Genomic DNA, 24,100 nt, shown 5'->3' with positions numbered 1-24,100 from the left:
CCCCCTCTGCCCACCGGGCCCATATTATGCCAGTCAGGGCAGTCATGCCCTGATGGCGGCAGGCAATCTGAGTGGTAGACCAGGGCACCCCCACACCACTGGGCCCTGGGCTACCGCCCAGATTGACCCTATTATAATCCACCCCTGCTTACTAGCGATGATCGAACATGCTTGGATAAAGTCTTATCCGAGCACGTTCTGGTGTTATCAGAGCATCTTGCGTGTGTTCGAATATTATGTTCGAGTCCCTACGGTTACATAATTTGCAGGGATTGCCTGTTTGTTACGCAATCTCCACATGTATTCATGCTGTCTAACAGCTGCAAATCATGCAGCCACAGGGACTAGAACATAATATACAATCACGCCCAAGATACTCAGTTAACACCCGGGCATTCTCGGTTAAGACGTTATCCGAGCACGTTTGCTCATCACTACACCTCACCAATATGATGTTGAGAACTTATCTTCAAGATAGGTGATCAATATCAATGTATGAGAAACAACTTTAAAGTAAGTACACCAGCCTCATCAGATCTATAGAATATTGTATGCAGTTTGACATTTTGAATTTGCAGCAAATTAGCAAAAATTATATAAAGCCACGTATATGTATGAATGTGATGTTACTAAAAAGAACTGATCATTTTCAGACATGGTTGTCTTTTTTTAAAGACAAAGTTGTTAGTATAATGAAAGAGGTGTGATGTTATGCACAATTCAGGTAAAAAAAAAATGGGATTGAATATTTATTCATTGAACTGATGCACTTGGTGCTAAAATGCCACAAAAAATACCCCTAGCTGTCCAATCAGTGCTGCCAGTGTCAGTGTGCAGGGACACACTCCTGTGAGGAAGGAACAGTTTAAGCCAAGATGTCACTTCATTCATACAGTTCTAGAAGAAATAAATAGAAAAAAGAAGAAAATATGGTTGAGAGTTAAGATCTGATGGTACCAAAGCCTTTCCTGCACAATAGCTGCTTTGTACTTTGGCAAATGTATCCCCCCAACATCCTGAGAGACACAAACAAGATGAAATGTGAAAAGCTCAACTTAGCTTCAGATCTCATGCACATGAGTGTATTATGGATCCCCAGTGTCGTTATTATCTGATTCTATGTGACGCCATGTAGTGCAGTCAAATATAAGTCTGAAAAATTACAGAAAAGTAGAATTTGTGTAAACTGTTCCTGTGTATACAGGTGTGTGGCCTTCATACAAATGCCAAAACAAGAGAATGTATCATCGTGTTTCATAATACAATGACAGCATACATTATGAAATTGATTACCTGGAGTTGATGAAGCTGGTATGCTTACGTTGAAAATCCATGTCAGAATGACTGATATACTCATCCTTCAAATTTTAAACTCAAGCTCTGCTAACCCGGTGTAACAGGCCAGATTAACCCTCCTGCCCAGAAAATACCCGGGGTTAAAATAGCCTAGGCCAGATTATACCCCTCTGGGTCAGAATATACCCCAGCTGCTGTAGATCATATTTTTCAGGCTTTTGAGAACCATTGAGTGATACAGTTAGGGCCAGAAATATTTGGACAGTGACACAAGTTTTGTTATTTTAGCTGTTTACAAAAACATGTTCAGAAATACAATTATATATATAATATGGGCTGAAAGTGCACACTCCCAGCTGCAATATGATAGTTTCCACATCCAAATCGGAGAAAGGGTTTAGGAATCATAGCTCTGTAATGCATAGCGTCCTCTTTTTCAAGGGACCAAAAGTAATTGGACAATGGACTCTAAGGGCTGCAATTAACTCTGAAGGCGTCTCCCTCGTTAACCTGTAATCAATGAAGTAGTTAAAAGGTCAGGGGTGGATTCCAGGTGTGTGGTTTTGCATTTGGAAGCTGTTGCTGTGAGCAGACAACATGCGGTCAAAGGAACTCTCAATTGAGGTGAAGCAGAACATCCTGAGGCTGAAAAAAAAGAAAAAATCCATCAGAGAGATAGCAGACATGCTTGGAGTAGCAAAATCAACAGTTGGGTACATTCTGAGAAAAAAGGAATTGACTGGTGAGCTTGGGAACTCAAAAAGGCCTGGGCGTCCACGGATGACAACAGTGGTGGATGATCGCCGCATACTTAATTTGGTGAAGAAGAACCCGTTCACAACATCAACTGAAGTCCAGAACACTCTCAGTGAAGTAGGTGTATCTGTCTCTAAGTCAACAGTAAAGAGAAGACTCCATGACAGTAAATACAAAGGGTTCACATCTAGATGCAAACCATTCATCAATACCAAAAATAGACATGCCAGAGTTAAATTTGCAGAAAAACACCTCAAGAAGCCAGCTCAGTTCTGGAAAAGTATTCTATGGACAGATGAGACAAAGATCAACCTGTACCAGAATGATGGGAAGAAAAAAGTTTGGAGAAGAAAGGGAATGGCACATGATCCAAGGCACACCACATCCTCTGTAAAACATGGTGGAGGCAACGTGATGGCATGGGCATGCATGGCTTTCAATGGCACTGGGTCACTTGTGTTTATTGATGACAGAAGAGCAGACAAGAGTAGCCGGATGAATTCTGAAGTGTACCGGGATATACTTTCAGCCCAGATCCAGCCAAATGCTGCAAAGTTGATTGGACGGCGCTTCATAGTACAGATGGACAATGACCCCAAGCATACATCCAAAGCTACCCAGGAGTTCATGAGTGCCAAAAAGTGGAACATTCTGCAATGGCCAAGTCAATCTCCAGATCTAAACCCAATTGAGCATGCATTTCACTTGCTCAAATCCAGACTTAAGACGGAAAGACCCACAAACAAGCAAGACCTGAAGGCTGCGGCTGTAAAGGCCTGGCAAAGCATTAAGAAGGAGGAAACCCAGCGTTTGGTGATGTCCATGGGTTCCAGACTTAAGGCAGTGATTGCCTCCAAAGGATTTGCAACAAAATATTGAAAATAAAAATATTTTGTTTGGTGTTATGTTTATTTGTCCAATTACTTTTGACCTCCTAAAATGTGGAGTGTTTGTAAAGAAATGTGTACAATTCCTACATTTTCTATCAGATATTTTTGTTCAACCCTTCAAATTAAACGTTACAATCTGCACTTGAATTCTGTTGTAGAGGTTTCATTTCAAATCCAATGTGGTGGCATGCAGAGCCCAACTCGCGAAAATTGTGTCACTGTCCAAATATTTCTGGCCCTAACTGTATACTCAATAACAGGGCCCCAGGCAGCACACGGGGCCCCAGGCAGCACACGGGTAGGCAGAGACAGGGAACGGGGTCCCAGGCAGCACACTGGGACCCCAGGCAGCACACGGGGAAGAGACAGTGAACGGGGTCCCAGGTAGCACACGGGGGTCCCAGGCAGCACACGGGGGCCCCAGGCAGCACACGGGGGGCAGAGACAGTGAATGGGGCCCCAGGCAGCACACAAGGGCAGAGACAGCAAGCGGGGTCCCAGGCAGCACACGGGGGCAGAAACAGTGAACGGGGTCCCAGGCAGCACACAGGCACCCCAGGCAGCACATGGGGACCCAGGCAGCACACAGGGGCCACCAGGCAGCGCACAGGGGTCCCAGACAGCACACGGGGCAGAGACAGTGAACAGGGTCCCAGGCAGCACACGGGGGCCCCAAGGCAGCACACGGGGCAGAGACCATGAACGGGGTCCCAGGCAGCACATGGGGGACCTATGCAGCACATGGGGAAGAGACAGTGAACGGGGTCCCAGGCAGCACACGGGGGCCCCAGGTAGCACACAGGGGCCAGAGACAGTGAACGGGGTCCCAGGCAGCACACTTGGCCCCAGGCAGCACACAGGGGCCCAGGTAGCACACGAGGGCAGAGACAGCAAGCGAGGTCCCAGGCAGCACACGGGGCCCCAGGCAGCACACGGGGCAGAGACAGTGAACGGGGTCCCAGGCAGCACACGGGGACCCAGCCAGCACATGGGGACCCAGGCAGCGCACAGGGCCCCAGGCAGCACACAGGGGACCAAGGCAGTGCACAGGGGTCCCAGGCAGCACATGGGGGCAGAGACAGTGAACAGGGTCCCAGGCAGCACACAAGGGCCCCAGGCAGCACACAGAGGCAGAGACAGTGAATGGGTCCCAGGCAGCACACAGGGCAGAGACAGTGAATGGGGTCCCAGGCAGCACACGGGGCCCCAAACAGCACATGAGGGACCCAGGCAACACACAGGGGCCCCAGGCAGTGCACCGGGTCCCAGACAACACACAGGGCAGAGACAGCAAATGGGGTCCCAGTCAGCACACGGGTCCCCAGGCAGCACACAGTGGTCCCAGACAGCACACGGGGCAGAGACAATGAACGGGGCCCCAGGCAGCACAGGGGGCCCCAGGCAGCGCACGGGGCCTCGGGCAACGCACAGGGACCCAGGCAGCACATGGGCCCCTGGCAATGCACTGGGGCCCCAGGCAAAATACGAGGGCCCCAGGCAGCTCACAGGAGTCAGAGACAGTGCACAGGGGGGCAGAGACAGCACCCAAGGGTGAAAAGACTGCATACAAAGGGGAAGAGACAGCACGCTGGACCCCTGTGCACTGTCTCTGCCCCCTCTTTGATGTCTTTTTCCCCTGTGTGATGTCTGGGGCCCCTATGCCATGTCTTGGGCCCCTTGCAGTTTCTGGGGCCCCATGGGCTGTCTCTGCCCCCTGTGCGCTGCCTGGGGCCCCTGTGTGTTGCCTGGGGCCCCTGTGCTCTTACTGGGGCCCTGTTATTAAGTATATCACTCAATGGTTCTCAAAAGCGTGAAAAATCTGATTTACAGCAGCTGGGGTATACTCTGGCTCAGAGGGGTATAATCTGGCCTAGGCCACTTTAAATCCGGGTATATTCTGGGCGGGGGGTTAATCTGGCCTGTTACATCGATCTGATTAATAGCTCCTCGGGGTCCTCCCTACTGCTGAGATCTCACACTGCTCAGTACAAGCTGCAGCTGTCAGTCAGGCAGAGTGGGCTGATAGAGTTTGAAAAATGCACTTGTACTTATGATTTCTCACACTCTTTAGATAAGGCCGGTTTCACACGTCAGTGGCTCCAGTACGTGAGGTGACAGTTTCCTCACGTACCGGAGCCACTGACACACGTAGACACATTGAAATCAATGCATCTGTGCACATGTCATTGATTTTTTGCGGACCGTGTCGCCGTGTGCCGTGTTGGCACACGGAGACATGTCAGTGTTCGTGGGAGCGCACGGATTACACGGACCCATTAAAGTCAAAGGGTCCGTGTAAAACACGTACCACACACGGACGTTGTCTGTGTGCAGTCCGTGTGCCGTGCAGGAGACAGCGCTACAGTTAGCACTGTCCCCCCCCACTGTGTTGAAGAGCCACCATTGATATCTTCTCTGCAGCAACAGGATCATGGGGTGCATTAAAAGAGGTCTGGATACACATGATGAGAGCATTATACTGCCTCTGTACAAATCCCTAGTTAGACCGCACATGGAGTACTGTGTCCAGTTTTGGGCACCGGTGCTCAGGAAGGATATAATGGAACTAGAGAGAGTACAAAGGAGGGCAACAAAATTAATAAAGGGGATGGGAGAACTACAATACCCAGATAGATTAGCGAAATTAGGATTATTTAGTCTAGAAAAAAGACGACTGAGGGGCGATCTAATAACCATGTATAAGTATATAAGGGGACAATACAAATATCTCGCTGAGGATCTGTTTATACCAAGGAAGGTGACGGGCACAAGAGGGCATTCTTTGCGTCTGGAGGAGAGAAGGTTTTTCCACCAACATAGAAGAGGATTCTTTACTGTTAGGGCGGTGAGAATCTGGAATTGCTTGCCTGAGGAGGTGGTGATGGCGAACTCAGTCGAGGGGTTCAAGAGAGGCCTGGATGTCTTCCTGGAGCAGAACAATATTGTATCATACAATTATTAGGTTCTGTAGAAGGACGTAGATCTGGGGATTTATTATGATGGAATATAGGCTGAACTGGATGGACAAATGTCTTTTTTCGGCCTTACTAACTATGTTACTATGTTTGCTGTAGAGAAGATATGAATATTCCGTTTTTTTTTTGTTTCTCGTGTTTAAAATAAAGATCCATGTCCCCAGCCCCCTCCCACCCCCTGTGCGCCCACCCGCTGTTCTTAAAATACTCATCCGGCTCCCTCGCTGGCGCTGCTTCCTGTTCTGGCCGCACCTTCTACTGTATGAGCGGTCTCGCAGAGAAGATATCAATGGCGGCTTCAGCACCAGACGCAGGGGACAGCGCTAAACTTTAGCGCTGTCTCCTGCACGGTGCATGTGGTACCCAGTGGGCACACGGGCGGCACACGTGTGCCACACTGATGTGCCACAGAAACGTATGGGCACACGGACACGGATAATTCCGGTACCGATTTTTCCGGTACCGGAATTATCTGGATGTGTGGGACTGCCCCAAGGTTGTGAAATATTCGCTTTGATATTAGGATTATAAAGCGATTCTGACAGTAAGTTTCAAAGTGAACACACCAGCCTCATCAGGTTTAACAGATTAATGTATGCAGATTGTTGTGAAATTTGGTGACATCTATTTTAATGCTTCATCGATGGGAGAGACAAATTGAAAAAGTGTGGAAGCATAAAGAAAAAAATAATAGTCTCCACCTTAATGATGCAGTTTGAGCATCGTATGACAGGATATGGTGACACATTTTTTATATGGCCGTTTGCTTAAGATCTAATATGAATACAGAATTGACATCTGTATACCTTACATTGTAATTTTGTAGACAGTTGAATTCTAACACACGTCTTCTTCAGAATAATTCCGCCACAGAATACAGTTGCGCTCTGTCCACCTGAAAAACCTGGAAGCACATGGACATTTCACACAAATGTGAGAATGTAGAATAAGGGATTTTACAGATAACCTTATAAATCCACCACACAGTGCAGATACAGAATAATATCTACATCCAGGCACTAACCACTGATGTCTCGTCTGATTAGAGCTGCTTTCTCCTGTTTCTTCTCCATCTGGTCAGACCTTCGTGTCGACATCTCCCAGCCATGACTCGTCTTGTCACAATGATCATCGCATCCCTAAAAATAACAAGGTCACACACATTGTATATATACATGTATCTTCCCACGAATAGAGATATGTACCCCACCATTAATATACTATTAGCCAGGCACCATTAAAAATATAAAGTGATAAGCAGCAGTGCCCCCCATTAACTATAAACTCTGCTACCACATAATAAAAATTATTCAGTCTCTGACTCTCCCCAATAAACTGTAAGGCTATGTGCACACAGAATATATGCAAGGTTTTACAGTATAGGAACAGTGAATGAGATCCCTGAAGTCTCATGAACACGCTGCTTATTTTTTCGTTGCAGATTTGCAGCAGATTAAAATTTGCATAATTTCTGTCAATTCTTGTAGCATATTTCCCCATACTATAGGGGAAAAATACGTAACCAAAACATGGCAAAAATGTGTAAAAAAATAATAAATGTATTTTACGCAACTTTCTTCCTGCCAACACATTAGGATATGCAGCAGAATTTTCTCCTGTAAATCCTAACATGTGCACATAGCCTGTGTCCCCATCATTCACTATAAGTTCTTGATAACATCATAATGAATTTGGAGGAGGGAAAAGACGTCATCAGGTACCAAGCATCCTCTGCCTCTTCCCAATTCATTACAAGTCCCTGACAGCGTCTTCTCCCACTTTTCAGTTCATTATAAAATGTCCTATGCACCTTATCGCCTGTTCTCCCACTCCCCAATACATTTTAAGTCCCTGATAGCATCACAATGAATTGTGAGATGGAGGAGGATGCTATCAGTAGCTTAGCACCTTCTTCCACGACCCAATTCATTTTACGTCCATATCTATCGTCCTCCTTCCTCATTTGTAAGTCCATTATAAGTCCCCTTTTCTCCCATCCCAATCCCCCTTATCCATCATTGTCCTCCTCTCCCCCCGCATCCCATCATTGTCCTCTCCACCACCCTCATCATTGTCCTCTCCACCACCTCCATCACTGCCTTCACCACCCCAATCATTGTTCACCCCACCACCCCCATTGCCCTCTCCACCATCTCACCACTGGTCTCCAACACCCCTCCATAATTGTTCTCCCCCTCCACATCCATCATTCTCCTCCCCACCACCTCCATCATTGCCCCCACCACCTCCATCATTGTTCTCCCCATCAACTCCATCATTGGTCTCCCCCACCACCACCATCATTGTTCTCCCCATCAACGCCATCATTGGTCTCCCCTACCACTGCCATCATTGCCCTTTCCACCACCTCCATCATTGTTCTCCCCACCTCTATCAGTACTTTCTCCACCACCTCCATCTTTGTTTTCCCCCACCACCTCCATCATTCCTCTCTCCACCACCACCATCATTGTTTTCTACCACCATCTCCATCCATTACCCTCTCCGTCACCTCCATCATTGTTCTCCCCTACCACCTCAATCATTACCCTCTCAACCACCTCCATCATTGTTCTCCCTCACCACCTCCATCATTGCCTTCTCCGCCACCTCCATCATTGCCCTCTCCACCATTTCCATTTACACATACACACACACACACACACACACACACATATATATATATATTATATATATTATATATATATATATATACACACATACATACACACAACACCTGCACCAATCACCTCTCCACATGTTTCCCGCAGCATCATCATTGCCAGCAGCTTTCTATCTGACACAGATGCGTGCTGCTGCGTCAGACAAGAAAAGCAGGCAGGAAGTGGAGGATGGATCCCAGCAGCTGTGCTCTACTGCCATTTTCTCCTGTAGGCAGTGGAGCTGCAGGGATCGTTCCCGTCGCACATGAGTGCAATCTGGCCAGGGCCCCCTGAGCCTTGGGGCCAGAGAAACAGGCCATATTTCTCTCAGTCTTAGCTGCCCTGCAGGGGCCCCCCTCCATCTCCAAGCCCTGGTGCAGCTGCACATGCGGTATGGCCGCCCTTGACTATCGCAGAGCAGGGAGACTCAATCTCCCTGCACTGCCAATGGGATGCTATGGGTCCCTTGAGCAAGTGGCTGTATGCCAATATGGTTGAAAGCAGTGATGAGACAGAGAGCGTCATGCTCCCTCTCCCATTATTCCCCCTCTGTGTCTGATGTTTCTGATGCAGACACTGACAGCAGACGCAATGACATCATCATTATTAGACGCCCAATGTCATGAGATGAGCGGGCGCTCGGAGCAATGGGGGAATGAGGAGGAGAGGTGAGTATTGTATTTATTTATTATAGGAAGTGCATTATACTATATAGGGTCTACCTATGGGGAGTGCATTATACTATACAGAGTCTGCCTATGGGGGGTGCATTATACTATACAGAATCTGCCTATGGGGAGTGCATTATAAAATATTGAGTCTGCCTATGGGGGGTGCATTATACTATACAGAATCTGCCTATGGGGACTGCATTATAAAATATTGAGTCTGCCTATGGGAGTGGATTATACTATATGGAGGTCTGTGAGGAGTGCATTATACTATATTGAGAACTATGTGGAGTACATTATAAAATGCAGGCCTACAGGGGGGTGCATTATACTATATACAGTCTGCCTATGGGGGTGTATTATACTATAAGAGTCTGTCTATGAGGAGTGCATTATACTGTATACTGTATAGAGTCTGCCTGTGGGGATGAATTATATTAAATAGAGTTTACCCTTGAGGAGTGCATTATACTATGTAGAGTCTGTCTATGAGGAGTGCATCATACTGTATAGATGGCTTTGGGGAATGTATTATACTTTAGAGGACTATGGGGTGCTTTTTATTGTATACTAGATGGTGGCCCGATTCTAATGCATTGGGTATTCTAGAATATGTATTTAGGTCATTTATGAAGTTTTCAGAATAATACAATTTATACACAGGATTCGGCCGGCCGGGCGCGACCAATTAGCGAAGCGTGGTTCAAATTCCACTCCAATTCGCGGCCGGACTGCGCCTGTCGCTGATCAGTGAAGCCAGGGCCTGCTCCAGGTTTTTGAGGACCTTGGGTGAAAGAGTCTCAGTGGGCCCCCTCTTTAACCCATATCATGATTCATGATGCACAGATACAGCAAAGAAATATACCACAGCCCACGTAGCATATAGTACAGGCCAAGTAGTATATAGCACAGGCCACGTACCATATAACACAGCCCACGTAGCATATAGCACAGCCACGTAGTATATAGCACAGCCCACATAGTATATAGCACAGCCCACATAGTACTGTATATAACACAGGCCATGTAGTATATAACACAGGCCACGTAGTATATAACACAGGCTACGTAGTATATAACAAACAGCCCATGTAGTATATAACACAGCCATGTAGTATATAGCACAGCCACATAGTATATTGCCCAGCCATGTATATTCCACAGCTGCTCTAGTATATGGCACAGCCCACGTAGTATATAACAAAGCCACGTGATATATAGGACAGTCCACATAGTATATAACACAGCTCACACAGAATATAAAACAGCCACATAGTATATTGCCCAGCCACATAATATATTGCACAGTCACATAGTATATAGCACAGCCCACGCAGTATATAGCACAGCTCACGCAGTATATAACACAGCCACGTAGTATATTGCCCAGCCACGTAATATATTGCACAGCCACGTAGTACATAGCATAGAAACGTAGTATATAACACAGCCCACGTAGTATATAACACAGCCCACGTAGTATATAACACAGCCCACGGAGTATATAGCAATGTGGGCACCATATCCCTGATTAAAGAAAAAGAATTAAAAAATAGTTATATACTCACCTTCCAGTGGCCCCCGGATCCAGGCGAGGCGTTTAGCGCTGCTCCTCGCGATGCCCGGTCCCAAGAATGCATTGCGGTCTGCGTTACACCACAGCATAACGCGGTGTAACGCAGCCATTAACCCTGTGTGAGTGGTGACTGGAGGGGAGTATGGAGGAGGCACTGACGGAGAGTAGGAAGGGGTGAATTTGCAGCCGGACTATGCCCATCGCTGACCAATCAGCGACGCGGGATTTCCATGACAGACAGACAAACAGACAGATAGACAGACGGAAGTGCCCATTAGATGATTATATAGATAGATAGTCATATATGGAGTGAATTATACTATATGGAGGCCTGTGAGGGGCACAGCATACCGTGCTATATTGAGGACTATGGGAATTATATTATAGTGTACAGGCCTATGGGGTGTGAATTAAACTATATAGAGTCTGCCCTATGGAGGTGCATTATACTATATAGAGTCTGTCTATGGGGGTGAATTATACTATATAGAGGCTACCTATGTGGAGTTAATTTTACTGTACAGAGTCTGCCTATGGGGGTGCATTTTACTATATAGAGTTTGCAGATGGGGAGTGCATTATACTGTATAGAGGCATATGGGGAATGCATAATACTATAGAGGTCTATGGGGGTTATTTATACTATATATAGGTATATAGGGAGTGCATTATACTATATAGAGTCTGCCTATGGGGAGTGCATTATACTGTATAGAGTCTGATTATGGGGATGCATTATATTGTCTTATGACATAGAGTTTGCCCTTGGGGGTGCATTATACTGTATAGAGTCTGCTTATGGGGAGTGCATTATAGAGTATAGAGGCCTATGGGGAGTGCATTATACTATAGAGGCCTATGGGGATGATTTTTACTATATATAAGCATATGAGGAGTGAATTAATTATACTATATGGAGGCCTAGGAGGAGTGCATTATACCATTTAGGCCTATGGAGGGTGCATTATACTATATAGAGTCTGCCTATGGGAGTGCATTATACTATAGAACCATATGAAGAGTGTATTACCAATACATATGAAGAGTGTATTACACTATATTGAGGGCTATCTGGTGCATTATACTATATGGAGGCTATTTAGGAGCCATCATACAGTGTGGGGATTACAGTGAGGGGGCCATTATACAATGTGGAAGATAATGCAGGGTCTTTGTACAGTGTCGGGTGTTGTGAATTCAGCTTTTTGGCTCCCTCCGGTGGTTGTAGAGGGTAATGCAGTTATGCCTGGATTGCAGGAGTGGACATGTGTTTCTACTAATTGCAGGACAAACTGGGGTATATAGCTTTGCAGGATCCTTTAATCAGGGACAGTTGTCCATTGTTCTTGAAGGATTCACTTCCCTGCTGGTCTTTCCAGTTTGCTGTGTTTTTCTACAAAGATAAGTCCTGGCTTTGTTTTTTCTGTCCACCTGCAGTGGACCTTATAGTTCTGTACATTTTCATGTTTTTGTCTTGTCCAGCTTGGTCTGTGAAGGATTTTTTTGCAGCCTAGCTATTTCTCTGGAGATGCAGATATACCCCCCCATGTCTTTAGTCAGATGTGGTGATCCGTATTTTCTGCGGTGGATATTTTCTAGTGTTTTTGTACTGACCGCATAGTACTCTGTTCTATTCTTTCTTTTTAGCTAGTATGGCCTCCTATGCTAAAATCTGATTTCATATCTGCATATGTTATTTCCCTCTCCTCTCACAGTCAATATTTGTGGGGGGCTATCTATCCTTTGGGGATTTTCTCTGAGGCAAGATAGGTTTCCTGTTTCTGTCTTTAGGGGTAGTTAGATCTTAGGCTGTGCCGAGGGGTCTAGGGAGAGTTAGGTACCCCCCATGGCTGCTTTTAGTTGCGCTGCTAGGTTCAGGGTTTGCGGTCAGTACAGGGACCACCTTCTCCAGAGTATGTCTCATGCTGCTCCAAGGCCACCAGATCATAACAGTACAACTGGCCAATCCTTCAGAAGAAGGGTGGAAAGATTTTGAGCCATTTTTTTTCCTGAGCCTGTATGGTCTGTTCCTCCCTCTTTACCTCTGGGTGGCTACGGAGTCTTGTATTAACATGAACATTCAGGAATTAGTTTCTCGGGTGGATCAGCTTGCTGCTAGGGTACAGGGTATTTCAGATTATATTGTTCAAACTCCTGCCTTAGAACCTAAGATTCCCACTCCTGATTTATTCTTTGGTGACAGATCTAAATTTTTGAGTTTCAAAAATAACTGTAAACTGTTTTTTGCATTAAGACCCCGGTCTTCTGGTGATCCTATTCAGCAGGTTAAAATCATCATATCTCTGCTGCGTGGTGACCCACAGGATTGGGCATTTTCCCTGGAAACTGGCAATCCTGCTTTGCTTGATGTTGATTCGTTCTTTCAGGAATTGGGGTTGTTGTATGATGAGCCTAATTCTGTGGATCAGGCTGAGAAAATTTTGTTAGCCCTGTGTCAAGGTCAAGAAGCGGCAGAATCGTATTGCCAGAAATTTAGAAAATGGTCTGTACTGACTAAATGGAAGGAGGATGCCTTGGCGGCAATTTTCAGAAAGGGTCTTTCTGAATCCGTTAAAGACGTTATGGTGGGGTTCCCCACGCCTGCTGGTCTGAGTGATTTTATGTCTCTGGCCATTCAGATTGATCGGCGCTTGCGCGAGCGCAGAGTTATGCACACTGTGGCGTTGTCCTCTGAGCGGAGCCCTGAGCCTATGCAGTGTGATAGGACTTTGTCTAGAGCTGAACGTCAAACATTCAGGCGTCAGAATAGGTTGTGTTTTTACTGCGGCGATTCTGCTCATGTTATTTCTGATTGCCCTAAGCGTACTAAGAGAATCGCTAGTTCTGTTGCCATCAGTACTATACAACCTAAATTTCTGTTATCTGTGACCTTGATCTGCTCATTATCATCATTTTCTGTCATGGCATTTGTGGATTCAGGCGCCGCTCTGAACTTAATGGACTTAGAATTTGCCAGACGTTGTGGTTTTCCCTTGCAGCCTTTGCAGAACCCTATTCCTCTGAGGGGCATTGATGCTACACCGTTGGCTAAAAATAAACCTCAGTTTTGGACACAGCTGACCATGCGCATGGCGCCAGCCCATCAGGAAGATTGTCATTTTCTGGTGTTGCATAATTTGCATGATGATATTGTGCTGGGTTTTCCATGGTTACAGCTACATAATCCAGTGTTAGACTGGAAATCCATATCTGTGACTAGTTGGGGTTGTCAGGGGGTTCATGATCAGGTTCCTTTGATGTCAATTTCCTCTTCCCCCTCTGCTGAAGTTCCTGAGTTTTTGTCAGACTTTCAGGATGTATTCGATGAGCCCAAGTCCAGTTCCCTTCCACCGCATAGGGACTGTGATTGTGCTATTGACTTGATTCCAGGTTGTAAGTTCCCTAAGGGTCGACTTTTCAACCTGTCTGTGCCTGAACATGCCGCCATGCGGAGCTATATTAAGGAGTCTTTGGAGAAAAGGCATATTCGGCCATCTTCTTCACAGTTGGGAGCGGGGTTCTTTTTTGTTGCCAAGAAGGATGGATCCTTGAGACCCTGTATTGATTATCGCCTCTTGAATAAGATCACGGTTAAATTTCAATATCCCTTGCCTTTGCTTACTGATTTGTTTGCTAGGATTAAGTAGTCTAGCTGGTTTACTAAGATTGACCTTCGAGGGGCATATAATCTTATTCGTATCAAGCAGGGTGACGAATGGAAAACTGCATTTAATACGCCTGAAGGCCATTTTGAATACCTTGTGATGCCATTCGGACTCTCTAATGCCCCATCTGTGTTCCAATCTTTCATGCATGATATCTTTTGGAGTTATCTTGATAAATTCATGGTTGTATATTTGGATGATATTTTGATTTTTTCCAATGATTGGAAGTCTCATGTGAAACAGGTCAGGATGGTATTTCAGATCCTCCGTAATAATGATTTGTTTGTGAAGGGGTCAAATTGCCTCTTTGGAGTGCAGAAGGTTTCTTTTTTGGGTTTCATTTTTTCTCCCTCATCTATAGAAATGGATCCGGTTAAGGTTCAGGCCATTCATGATTGGATTCAGCCCACATCTGTGAAGAGCCTTCAGAAATTCTTGGGCTTTGCTAATTTTTATCATCGTTTCATTGCCAACTTCTCCAGTGTGGTTAAACCTCTAACCGATTTGACCAAGAAAGGCGCTGATGTGACGAATTGGTCTTCCGCGGCTGTTTCTGCCTTTCAGGAGCTTAAAAGCCGATTTACTTCTGCCCCTGTGTTGCGTCAGCCAGATGTTTCTCTTCCATTTCAGGTTGAGGTTGACACGTCTGAGATTGGGGCAGGGGCCGTTTTGTCTCAGAGGAATTCTGATGGTTCCTTGATGAAACCGTGTGCCTTCTTTTCTCGGAAGTTTTCGCCTGCGGAACGCAATTATGATGTCGGCAATCGGGAGTTGTTGGCTATGAAGTGGGCATTTGAGGAGTGGCGACATTGGCTTGAGGGGGCCAAGCACCGTATTGTGGTCCTGACCGATCATAAGAATCTGATTTACCTCGAGTCTGCCAAACGGCTGAATCCTAGACAGGCTCGATGGTCCCTGTTTTTCTCCTGTTTTGATTTTGTGGTCTCGTACATTCCTGGTACTAAGAATGTTAAGGCGGATGCCCTCTCTAGGAGTTTTTTTCCTGATTCCCCTGGGGTTCTTGAGCCGGTCGGCATTTTGAAGGAAGGGGTGATTCTTTCTGCCATCTCCCCTGATTTGCGACGGGTTCTTCAGGAATTTCAGGCTGATAAGCCTGACCGCTGTCCTGTGGGGAAACTGTTTGTTCCTGATAGATGGACTACTAAAGTGATTTCTGAGGTTCATTGTTCTGTGTTGGCTGGCCATCCTGGGATTTTTGGTACCAGAGATTTGGTTAGTAGGTCCTTTTGGTGGCCTTCTTTGTCGCGGGATGTGCGTTCTTTTGTGCAGTCCTGTGGGATTTGTGCGCGGGCTAAGCCTTGCTGTTCCCGCGCTAGTGGATTGCTTTTGCCATTACCGGTCCACGAGAGGCCCTGGACACATAATTCTATGGATTTTATTTCCGATCTTCCTGTTTCCCAAAGAATGCCGGTTATCTGGGTTGTCTGTGACCGATTTTCTAAGATGGTTCATTTGGTGCCTTTGCCTAAATTGCCTTCTTCTTCTGATTTGGTTCCGTTGTTTTTTCAGCATGTGGTGCGTTTGCATGGTATTCCGGAGAATATTGTGTCCAACAGAGGTTCCCAGTTTGTTTCTAGGTTTTGGCGGGCCTTTTGTGCCAAGCTGGGCATTGATTTGTCTTTTTCTTCTGCGTTTCATCATCAGACAAATGGCCAGACTGAGCGAACTAATCAGACCTTGGAGACCTATTTGAGATGCTTTGTGTCTGCTGATCAGGATGATTGGGTGGCTTTTTTGCCATTGGCCGAGTTTGCCCTTAATAATCGGGCTAGTTCGGCTACTTTGGTTTCGCCTTTTTTTTGTAATTTTTTTTTTCATCCTCGTTTTTCTTCTGGGCAGCTTGAGCCTTCTGACCTTCCTGGTGTGGATTCTGTGGTCGACAGGTTGTAGCAGATTTGGGCTTATGTGGTGGACAATTTGGTGCTGTCTCAGGAGGAGGCTCAACGTTTTGCTAATCGTCGTCGGTGTGTTGGTTCCCGGCTTCGGATTGGGGATCTGGTTTGGTTATCTTCCCGTCATGTTCCTTTGAAGGTTTATTCCCTTAAGTTTAAGCCTCGATTTATTGGTCCTTATAGGATTTCTGAGATTATTAATCCGGTTTCCTTTCGCCTGGCGCTTCCGGCCTCATTTGCTATTCATAATGTTTTCCATAAATCTTTGTTGCGGAAATATGTGGAGCCCACTGTTCCCTCTGTTGATCCTCCGGCCCCTGTGTTGGTCGATGGGGAGTTGGAATATGTTGTTGAGAAGATTTTGGATTCTCGTTTTTCGAGGCGGAAGCTTCAGTACCTTGTCAAGTGGAAGGGTTATGAACAGGAGGATAATTCTTGGGTTTCTGCCTCTGATGTCCATGCCGTTGATTTGGTTCGTGCCTTTCATCGGGCTCATCCTGATCGGCCTGGGGGCTCTGGTGAGGGTTGGGTGACCCCTCCTCAAGGGGGGGGTACTGTTGTGAATTCAGCTTTTGGGCTCCCTCCGGTGGTTGTAGAGGGTAATGCAGTTATGCCTGGATTGCAGGAGTGGACATGTGTTTCTACTAATTGCAGAACAGACTGGGGTATATAGCTTTGCAGGATCCTTTAATCAGGGCCAGTTGTCCCTTGTTCTTGAAGGATTCACTTCCCTGCTGGTCTCTCCAGTTTGCTGTGTTTTTCTACAAAGATAAGTCCTGGCTTTGCTTTTTCTGTCCACCTGCAGTGGACCTTATAGTTCTGTGCATTTTCATGTTTTTGTCTTGTCCAGCTTGGTCTGTGAAGGATTTTTTGCAGCCTAGCTATTTCTCTGGAGATGCAGATATACCCCCCATGTCTTTAGTCAGATGTGGTGATCCGTATTTTCTGCGGTGGATATTTTCTAGTGTTTTTGTACTGACCGCATAGTACTCTGTTCTATTCTTTCTTTTTAGCTAGTATCGCCTCCTATGCTAAAATCTGATTTCATATCTGCGTATGTTATTTCCCTCTCCTCTCACAGTCAATATTTGTGGGGGGCTATCTATCTTTTGGGGATTTTCTCTGAGGCAAGATAGGTTTCCTGTTTCTGTCTTTAGGGGTAGTTAGATCTTAGGCTGTGCCGAGGGGTCTAGGGAGAGTTAGGTACCCCCCACGGCTGCTTTTAGTTGCGCTGCTAGGTTCAGGGCTTGCGGTCAGTACAGGGACCACCTTCTCCAGAGTACGTCTCATGCTGCTCCAAGGCCACTAGATCATAACAGTCGGGGCCATGATAGAGTGTTGGAGCCATCAAACAGATTTGGGGCTACTAAGGAGTCAATATACTGTGTGGGGGTCATTATGCTATGTATAAGAGAGCATCATACTGTGTAGAAGGGAGCTGCACAAGGGGAAACTGGAGACATTATTAAATGTTAAGTGGGCACTCAGTTTACTGTGTGATGTAGCGATGTCCTTGCTGTGCAGTGAATAGGCAGTGACCCATATAAAGTTCAAACAAAGTTCTCTTTATTTCACAGCATTCTCACAAACCGGAAAAAGAAAGCAAACAAGTCCTTCGGTATGCAGCCGGTAAAAAAATAACAACAGTCCACAGTCTGCTGCCGTGAGCGTATTACACCCCCGTGTACGCTGGGGTGTCTGGCTTTTCAGGCTCTGCCTGGCCCGTGTTTCTCCACACGGAAGGAGCTCTGCACAAGCCTCCTGCTAGGTCTGAATCCCAGACCAGACTGACACACCCAAACTCTCTTGCTGGGTTTTTTTTTCTATCCTCCAGATTCTATGGCCATGGGCCACTATAAGATCTGGGCTGGAGGAAACGGACCGGCCCCACTACCATCCTGCAGTCCGTTTCAAAATAAAATCCCATACCAGGTTTTCCTGAATAAATTCTGGAACAAATAACTTGACCCAGTTCACACTTACTTTTATTCTTCCCTGTGTCTCACAGGCAACCTGCTGTGAGCACAGGGCACTCCAGCGGATCTAATATGCTTCTAAGCACATCCTGGGGGACACATAGCGACCTTCGCATATGACACCGGTCACTGCCTCACATACCCCCCCCCCTCTGTTCAGACTTGTGGGGTTGAACATTTGTCAGCATACATGGTGCCTGTGACAGGGCATCTGCATTTCCCTGTGATTTCCCAGCCCGATGTTCCACAGAGAAGCTGAAATTTTGTAGGGACAAGAACCATCTGGTGACTCGGGCATTCCTTTCCTTTGCATTTCTCATCCAGACAAGGGGTGAATGGTCTGTTACCAACCGAAATTGACGCCCGAGCAAATAGTAGCGTAGGGACTCCAAGGCCCATTTAATCGCCAAGCACTCCTTCTCCACTACGCTATAATTTTACTCTGCCGGGGTCAGTTTCCTGCTTAAATAGGTGACTGGATGCTCATCCCCATTCACCTCTTGCGATAGCACCGCTCCCAAGCCTACCTCTGAGGCATCGGTTTGCACAATAAAGGTTTTCTTGAAGTCGGGGCTGATGAGGACCGGCTGTCCACACAACGCCGACTTCAGAGACTGGAAGGCTTCCTCTGCTTGAGGATTCCACTTAACCATCACCGTTTTCTTCCCTTTTAACAGGTCCGTTAGGGAAGCCGATTTACCAGCAAAATTGGGTATAAACCGACGGTAATACTCAATGATGCCAAGGAATGCCCTCACTTGTTTGGAACTTAAGGGCTTGGGCCAGTTTTGAATGGCCTCAATTTTGTTCACTTGAGGTTTGATAACCCCCCCGGCCGATCACGTATCCCAAGTACCGGGCTTCCGTGAGACCTATCGCACATTTCTTTGGGTTTGCTGTTAACCCTGCGGCTCTAAGAGACTCTAGCACTGCTTGTACCTGGGACAGATGGGTATCCCAGTCGGTACTAAAGATGACTATGTCATCCAAATAGGCCGATGCGTAATCTCTATGTGGTGCTAACACAATGTCCATCAGCCTCTGGAATGTGGCCGGAGCCCCATGTAACCCAAAAGGTAAGACAATGTATTGAAAGAGACCCTCTGGGGTTATAAAAGCAGTCTTTTCCTTCGCTGACTCTGTTAAGGGAACCTGCCAGTAACCTTTCGTGAGATCCAGCGTGGTGAAGTACTGGGCCTTCCCCAGTCTCTCAATTAGCTCGTCCACCCGTGGCATGGGATACAGGTCAAATTTTGACACTTCATTTAACTTCCTAAAGTCATTACAGAAGTGTAATGACCCATCAGGTTTTGGTATAAGTACAATGGGGCTAGCCCACTCACTTCGGGACTCCTCAATGACTCACAACTGAAGCATTTGCTTTACCTCGGCCGCGATGGCTTGCCTTCGGGCTTCTGGCACTCGGTACAGTTTCATCCGCACCTTTACCCGGGGCTCAGTGACAATGTCATGCTGAATCACTGAGGTTCGCCCCGGCAGCTCTGAGAATACATCCATATTCTGCTGTACCAAAGCTCGAGCCTCCCGCCGCTGCTGTTTTGTGAGGGCATCATTGACTTTTACCTCACACCTGGCTGTGTCCTTGGCCAGGGCCAGAGGGACCTCCGATTGTATGACCGTAGTTGCATCTGTGACCAAACATTCTCGGTCCTTCCAGGCCTTTAGCAGGTTTACATGGTACAACTGCTCGGGTTTTCTTTTCCCGGGTTGGTACACTTTGTAATTCACTTCCCCCACCTTTCCCCGTATCTCATACGGCCCTTGCCACTTGGCCATGAGTTTACTCTCTGGGGTGGGCACTTTTACCAACACCCGGTCTCCTTCTTTAAAGGACCTGACCGTGGCCCTTTTATTATAGGTACGGCTCTGAGCGGCCTGGGCATCCAACAGATGCTCCTTTACGATGGGTTGCACGACTGCAATCCGATCCTGCATACTTGCCACATACTCGATAACACTCTTATGTGGAGTGGGCTCCTGTTCCCATGTCTCTTTGGCTACATCCAGCAGCCCCCTCGGGTGCCTGCCATACAATAGCTCAAATGGGGAGAACCCCGTGGACGCCTGCGGTACCTCGCGTATGGCGAACATTAAATATGGCAATAACATATCCCAATCCTTCCCATCCTTTGCGACCACCTTTTTGAGCATGGCCTTGAGGGTCTTATTAAACCTCTCGACCAACCCATCGGTTTGTGGATGGTACACTGATGTACGCAACTGTTTAATTTGGAGCAATTTACATAGCTCCCTAGTCACTTTAGACATAAAAGGGGTTCCCTGATCTGTAAGGATCTCCTTGGGGAGCCCAAGACGACAAAACATGGCAAACAGTTCACGGGCTATTAGTTTAGCCGAAGTGTGCCGGAGCGGTATCGCCTCTGGATACTGGGTGGCGTAGTCTACGACTACTAATATGTGCTGATGGCCCCGGGCGGATTTTACTATTGGTCCCACCAGATCCATCGCTATCCGCTCAAAGGGTACTTCTATGATGGGCAGAGGTACTAACGGACTCCGGTAGTTTGTGGTGGGTGAGGTTAGTTGACACTCAGGACAAGTGTCACAGTACTTTGTAACCTCAGCGTAGACACCAGGCCAAAAGAACCTCTGTAATATGCGCTCTAACGTCTTTTTGGCCCCCAAGTGCCCCCCCAACATGTGAGTGTGAGCCATGTCGAGCACCGCCCGACGATAGGGTTGGGGCACTACCAGTTGTTCCACCACCTCATCCCGGATTTTATCAACCCTGTACAGTAACTCCTGGATGACTGCCATCCGGGGAAACTCCTTTTCTGCACCAGGTTGTTGTGCCACCCCATTTACCTCGATTACTCTTTCCCTTGCCCGGGTCAGAGTGGGATCCTGGAGCTGGGCAGTCCCAAACTTACCAGGTGACACCTCCAGCTCATGAATTGGTGGATTCTCTTCCACTTCCCCTCCAATACCTCTAGGGGAAACCTATCGGGATTACACACTGTCCCTATCGTGGCGACCCCTACGGCAGGTATCCCTGACTCGGGATCTTCGGGTTCTGCACCCGGAATGCTTTTTACCCTGAGAGGGTTAACTCTGGTCTCCCAGAGGGACCAGAACAATGGTAAGTCTCTACCCAACACAGTCCCATACGGAAGAGTTTTTACCACCCCCACCACATGTTTTATCTCTCCACATGAGGTGGAGAGCGTGACCTCCGCAGTCGGGTACTCTCGGAGGTCCCAATGTATGCACACTACCCCCACCTTTCGTCCAATAGGACTGTCCCCAGCAACCAAGGACCCGTGTACCAGGGTCACCAAGCTCCCCGAGTCCAAGAGAGCATCCGTTTGGTACCCGTTAACGAGCACTCTGCACAGCTGAGGTTCGGTACCGGCAGGGTCTGTAGTGGCAATGCAGACTGGCTGGCATACATAGACACGCGGCGGGTATACCCGCAGTCCATGGGTTCTGTTGTTAGGGGACAATTAGCAACCACATGTCCAGGTACTTGGCACCGCCAACACGTAACGACTGTGGCACGAGGTAACCTTGGAGCCAGTTTAGGGGACACAGGTCTATGGTCACTCTTTTTCCGAGACAACCCCTCAGCACGGACTCGGTCCGGTCTTGTCCCAGTGGAGGGCCGTGGACTTTTCTCAGACTCCTGAGCTGGCGGAGCCTTACGTGACAGCCGAAGCGGAGCAGTGTCTCGTATAAAGTCCTGGGTGGCCTTATATCGCTCTACCAGGCCTACAACCTGGTCTAGGTTACCCGGGTCCCCTTGACCCACCCAACGCTGAATGGCCGCTGGCAGAGCCCTCACCAGTCAGTCGACCACCACCCTCTCCACTATCTGACTTGTGGATAAAGTCTCAGGTTGGAGCCACCGTTTCACAAGCTGCAACAAGTCAAAAATCTGAGACAGGGCAGGCTGGGCTTCCACAAAAGTCCAAGAAAACACCCGTTGAGCTCTCACATAAGTATTAACCCCCAGTCGGGCAAGGATCTCACCTTTTAACTTGGAATAGTCCTGGGCATCCTCCCGACTGAGGTCAAAGTAGGCCTTTAGCGCATCACCCCTCAAGAAAGGAGCCACAACTTCAGCCCACTGTGCTGCTAGCAGATTCTCCCGTTCTGCCGTGCGCTCATAGACGGTGAGGAAAGCTTCCACGTCATATTCCGGACTCAATTTCCTCAAAGCAGAGCGGACCTTGTCACGGGCATCGCGACGTTCCGGGGTCGGTGCTGGAGGTGCCTCTCGCAGGGCTGTAATTTGCTGCAGCAACAGATTATTAGTTTGTTGCTGTTGTTGCTGTGTGAGGACTAGCTGCCTCAGGATCTCCTCCATTTTGTCTGTAGGCCTGAATTGCAATGTAGCAGGCTTAATAACAGACATGCAAATGGCGTTGGGGTATGCCTTAATTCACACTGCTCCGCATTCTCCAACCAATTGTGATGTAGCGATGTCCTTGCTGTGCAGTGAATAGGCAGTGACCCATATAAAGTTCAAACAAAGTTCTGTTTATTTCACAGCATACTCACAAACCGGAAAAAGAAAGCAAACAAGTCCTTCGGTATGCAGCCGGGAAAAAAATAACAACAGTCCACAGTCCGCTGCCGTGAGCGTATTACACCCCCGTGTACGCTGGGGTGTCTGGCTTTTCAGGCTCTGCCTGGCCCGTGTTTCTCCACACAGAAGAAGCTCTGCACAAGCCTCCTGCTAGGTCTGAATCCCAGACCAGACTGACACACCCAAACTCTCTTGCTGGGTTTTTTTTTTTATCCTCCAGATTCTATGGCCATGGGCCACTATAAGATCTGGGCTGGAGGAAACGGACCGGCCCCACTACCATCCTGCAGTCCGTTTCAAAATAAAATCCCATACCAGGTTTTCCTGAATAAATTCTGGGACAAATAACTTGACCCAGTTCACACTTACTTTTATTCTTCCCTGTGTCTCACAGGCAACCTGCTGTGAGCACAGGGCACTCCAGCGGATCTAATATGCTTCTAAGCACATCCTGGGGGACACATAGCGACCCTCGCATATGACACCGGTCACTGCCTCACAACTGTGACTGTCAAAGGTGCACACAGTGGGCATTATTATTTTCTAGGTGGCAAATTGTAGGCACTGTTTTCTAGGGATCTTGCACAAGGGATTACTATATTCTAAAGGTTTTTTTTACCATTTAGAGGACACACAGTATAACACAGGTGGTGCAGCAATAGGGACACATAAGGCAGCAGAGGCTCAGAATTATGGTATCAGCAGGATAAGAAGTTTGTGCAGGTTGGGAATTAATGTGGGTGGTGCAGGAAATGTGAAAAATGTGTTTTTGTTGTATTCTCTGCAGCCAAGTCGTGGCTGGAGAAGTTGTCGTGTCGGTCTGGGCCAGATGGAAAAGACGGAAAAAGTGAACAACTCCACCAGAAAGAACGTCACCTGTAATCACAATCTGTAACTGTGCTGTAATCTATTACATGCTCGGCAGGACTAGTATCTACCACTATATGGTTACCATATGGTTGTAATATCAGTGTTGGTCTTTGTATAGAGATTTTTTTAGTAGCAGCTCTGTCATGTGCTGAGGTTCCTCTATACCTACAATTAGGGTGTGATGCAATCTTTGTAATCAGGGTTACATGGTTAGGGGCCCACTAAGAAGTTTAACCCCCAAGCCAAAACCCTTGTTACGCCTCTGTTTACAATTCAAGT

At 47.2% G+C, this 24,100-nt stretch overlaps 1 protein-coding gene and 1 long non-coding RNA gene across 2 annotated transcripts in view; one reads left to right on the top strand and one right to left on the bottom strand.

The window, feature by feature from the left end:
- Positions 1-24,100, top strand: part of TMEM232 (transmembrane protein 232) — a 494,818-nt gene that overhangs the window by 103,270 nt on the left and 367,448 nt on the right. The window lies entirely within an intron of this gene.
- Positions 753-7,057, bottom strand: LOC138665298 (uncharacterized). The gene is made up of 3 exons (XR_011318441.1): positions 6,942-7,057; positions 6,729-6,821; positions 753-897 (listed from the first exon to the last, which is right to left on the bottom strand). It is a non-coding gene; the product is annotated as an uncharacterized lncRNA (long non-coding RNA).

Source organism: Ranitomeya imitator, chromosome 1 (genome assembly GCF_032444005.1).
Source record: "Ranitomeya imitator isolate aRanImi1 chromosome 1, aRanImi1.pri, whole genome shotgun sequence".
In the NCBI taxonomy this organism is placed as follows: Eukaryota; Metazoa; Chordata; class Amphibia; order Anura; family Dendrobatidae; genus Ranitomeya; species Ranitomeya imitator.
The sequence above is the reverse complement of the archived record's forward strand: the minus strand, read 5'-3'. Positions and strand labels throughout refer to the sequence as shown.